Here is a 3335-nt window from a genome sequence, read left to right as displayed (position 1 = left end):
CAGCCCCCGCTCCGCCTGCGCGCAGCCCGCCCGCGGCGTCTCCGCCGTGGTAGAGTTCAAAAAGCAAGCGTGCACGCCCAGGCGGATTTGAAAGTCCTGCGCCGCTTTCAAACGAAGAGGTGGAAAGCAGCATCGACATTACTCCTTGTACATTATCTAGGGATTTCTCTCCTTCTTTCTTTTTTTTTTTTTAAATTCTAGATTAAAAAAGGTGTGGCTAGGTATATAACCCCTTTACCACGGAGTACACAAAAATTGCCTTCTGTGGAATCCAGTCGCATATAAAATGCAGTGCCAACTTGCAGTGAAGAAAAGACTTTTCTGCAAATGATCCAAAAGTTAGGGAACTGGCACTTAATGCATGTGGCGGTGTGAGAGATTATTCCCAGCCGTGGTGTTTGGAAGGAGGAATTATATTAGACAAAAAGATGGTTTAGAATGCAGAGAAACCTGAGGTTTATTTAATCCATTTCAAGCGTTCTGACAGAAACATACATCACTCCCTGCACTTTGCCTTTCAGTCTCCTGTAGATAACTGCCCCGGCTCTCTTTAACTTTGTTCTGCCTGTTTTGTTGGAAAATAAATGCCAACACCAGATTAAACGTTTCAGGTATCTTCATCTTCTGATTTCAGGAAAATAGTGTTAATAAGGAGCTTTGATGTTGTTTTACTTTCAGACTGTATGCCTTAAGGCAGAAAAGCGCATAAAGGTACCTGGGAAAGTAAATCGCCAGAAGCGAAGAGCATCCCCCTTTCAGAATCCTGTAAGTACTCCCTCTTACATCAAACCGACCCTATGCACAGCAGCGCTAGCTGTTTTGAGATTTCCTGGCTTTCACAAATATCTCTTCTTTCAACGCACACACGGCGACGTGTGCTCCAGTGTTTATGTGTGTGCACATTTCAGCATTAGCAGTTGCTGATGAAACTGAAGATTAGGGGGGGAAATACGAAAGCATAATTGCCATAGTTGCTTTTTTATTATAATTATTTTCTTTTCCCCTCATAAGACTACAAAATCCCGTGGGGTAAAGCCTCCTAGAGATTTTCAGTGAGGAGTAAAGCAACGTGAGTAGAGAACTGTAGCTCTCCACCACGCTGAAGTAGCTTGGAATAAAAGTTTCGTATCCTGTATGTGCATTTGGGGCTTTCTTAGCTATTTCGCCAGTAGCCTCCTCTATTCTTTCGGAAGCCCAGCACATCAGCATAGCAGATTCCTCACACACAATCAATACATTTTGCATAACACGAGTCTCCCTCGCACGCACTCTTCTTCTCTTACTCCCTCTCTATTCTGCTTCGCCTCTCGTCGGTGGCCGGGGTTTCTACACGGGGCTTTTCTTTTAAGAAATTAGCGACGACGATGGAGAGTCTCAAAAGCAAAACCTGCTTGCTCGCATCAGAAATTTCGCTGGAGCCCACCACAGCAACCTTTCAAGCATGCGGTTTGGTTTCAGACACAGCTTGTCTCTCTCCAGCCTCTCCTCTCACCCCCTCCCCTTCTATTCCTCTTACAGCAGTGCTTTAATAAAGTCACATAAGTGATTGAAATTAACATAAATCATTATTAGTTATTAGGATTTGCTCTAAATTACTCTGTGAATATAACACCAAACCCCATCTGCCACTCCTGCTCTAGTAGCAATAGATTGCAGATAAAATAAATGTCCTTACCCCATTAGAATGTTCCTGTCTCTGTAGCCAAAAGCCAAACAAAAGCAATAAATACAGAGCTTTTTTCTCTCCACTATTCAGCTGTGACTGTTTTCATCAGCTCTTCCTCTAGAAAAGCTCAATAGCTGCCTGAAAATATTGCATTTTATATCACCAAAGGGCGATTAATATTGCATTAACTGTATTTAACATTTTTTAAGCGCGAGTAATCTGAAATGAGTAAGTTTCTGTTACTAAATACAGGGGATGTCAGAGCTGGTGAAAACAGCTTAAAATATCTGTATAAACAGATTATTTGTTTCATACTTTGTATTTTTATAATGTTATGGTATAGTGTGCTCTGTTTGAAGTAGAAGAAGCCATGCTAATGGTCTGTTTAAAGTATTCTGACACTGTCTGGAGACATCCAAGTCTCTGCCTTCATTAAATGTTTATTGTCAACACTTCAGTGAAAAAAAAGTCTTGTGTAAGTGAATTTCCACTGCTGGATGCTGTCAACACTTTGTTTTATTCTGATCCGCGTGTACAAAAGTTTGTATACATTATGCTGAAGTGAAGAGAGGCAGAGATTTAGTGAGCTATAGTTAGTTACCAAACAAACTTTTGTTAGTAATTCGGTTTATATAATGACCATAATCAAGGGCTAAGTTATGCCTATCGGCGCCTCGTCTTCTTTCCACACAGCCCGTAAAAAGATGTGCTCATGTTGACTTGCTATCCTCTTGTCAAGGAACACCTTTTTTAAAATAAAGTGAAAAAACAAACAAACAGAAAATCAAACCAAAGGCATTCACGCAGATCTTACATCTTTTAGCTCTGCCGCACAATTTTAAATTTCTTTCTTCCACCCGGGCAAGGGATGAAAAACCCCCTCCGCAAGCCGGTGTTTGCAGCATGAGCCGTCTGTCTGCTCCCGCTGCTGGACCCGGGCTCGGCGCGGTTTGTCCCCGCACCGGGACCCGCCCCGTGCTACAGCCCGTGTGAGCGGCAGGGTCAGTCGGCACTCTCACCCAAGGAGGCACTTTGGAGTCTTTTATGGCTCGCTTGTACAAATCAGTGGGAAGTTACAATTTATCTTCACCGTACCAGGGCCGAGTGCCTTTTAAAAAAATTATTAAATTAGTTTTTATATCAAGCCTTTTAAATACTTCAGTCTTTAGAGTGATTAACGTCTTACGACAACATTTTTTTAAAAGTAATTCTCCCTACCCCCGACTGCCTGATAAATTTTAATTTCATATATATAAAAAAAGAAGTGTTTAACCACTTTTTCCCCCAGAGTTAGAGATGCTTTGGTACACTTAGGTAAGCAGGCTGAAGGAGTTAAAATGCAGTTCAAAGCAGGACGCGTGCTTTCCCAGAGGGGCTGTGACTCCAATTTGGGAAGCAGATTTTGCATGTGCAGCTGTCCCTGCACGACCAGCCACGGCGAGCTCCCGAGCAGGGCTTGGCTGGCGACACGGCCATAAATCCGCACCGTGCAGAGAGCGGGCTCCCTGGCCCCCTATGCCCGCGGAAACTCCGCGCTGAGTCCGCCTCAAAGATACATCTTAAACCAGTAGGCGGAAAGGGACTCGGCGTGGGAGAGCGAGCATCCCGCGGCGCCTCCGCCCCCCGCGAGCAGGAGGCGCGGTGGGGGCACCGCACCGCCTGCCGCTGC

At 44.3% G+C, this 3335-nt stretch overlaps 1 long non-coding RNA gene across 1 annotated transcript in view; it reads left to right on the top strand.

Moving 5' to 3' along the window:
* The window catches only part of LOC108444617, a 181577-nt gene extending 179114 nt beyond the window's left edge, over nt 1-2463 (top strand). The window contains exons 3-4 of the long non-coding RNA XR_001859255.1: nt 679-765; nt 1350-2463. This is a non-coding gene — a long non-coding RNA (uncharacterized LOC108444617). The remainder of the gene's footprint in view (nt 1-678; nt 766-1349) is intronic.
* The last annotated feature ends 872 nt before the right edge of the window (nt 2464-3335 follow it).

This window comes from Corvus brachyrhynchos, unplaced genomic scaffold (assembly GCF_000691975.1).
Source record: "Corvus brachyrhynchos isolate BGI_N302 unplaced genomic scaffold, ASM69197v1 scaffold121, whole genome shotgun sequence".
Taxonomy (NCBI): domain Eukaryota; kingdom Metazoa; phylum Chordata; class Aves; order Passeriformes; family Corvidae; genus Corvus; species Corvus brachyrhynchos.
This window is presented reverse-complemented; position numbering and strand designations above follow the sequence as displayed.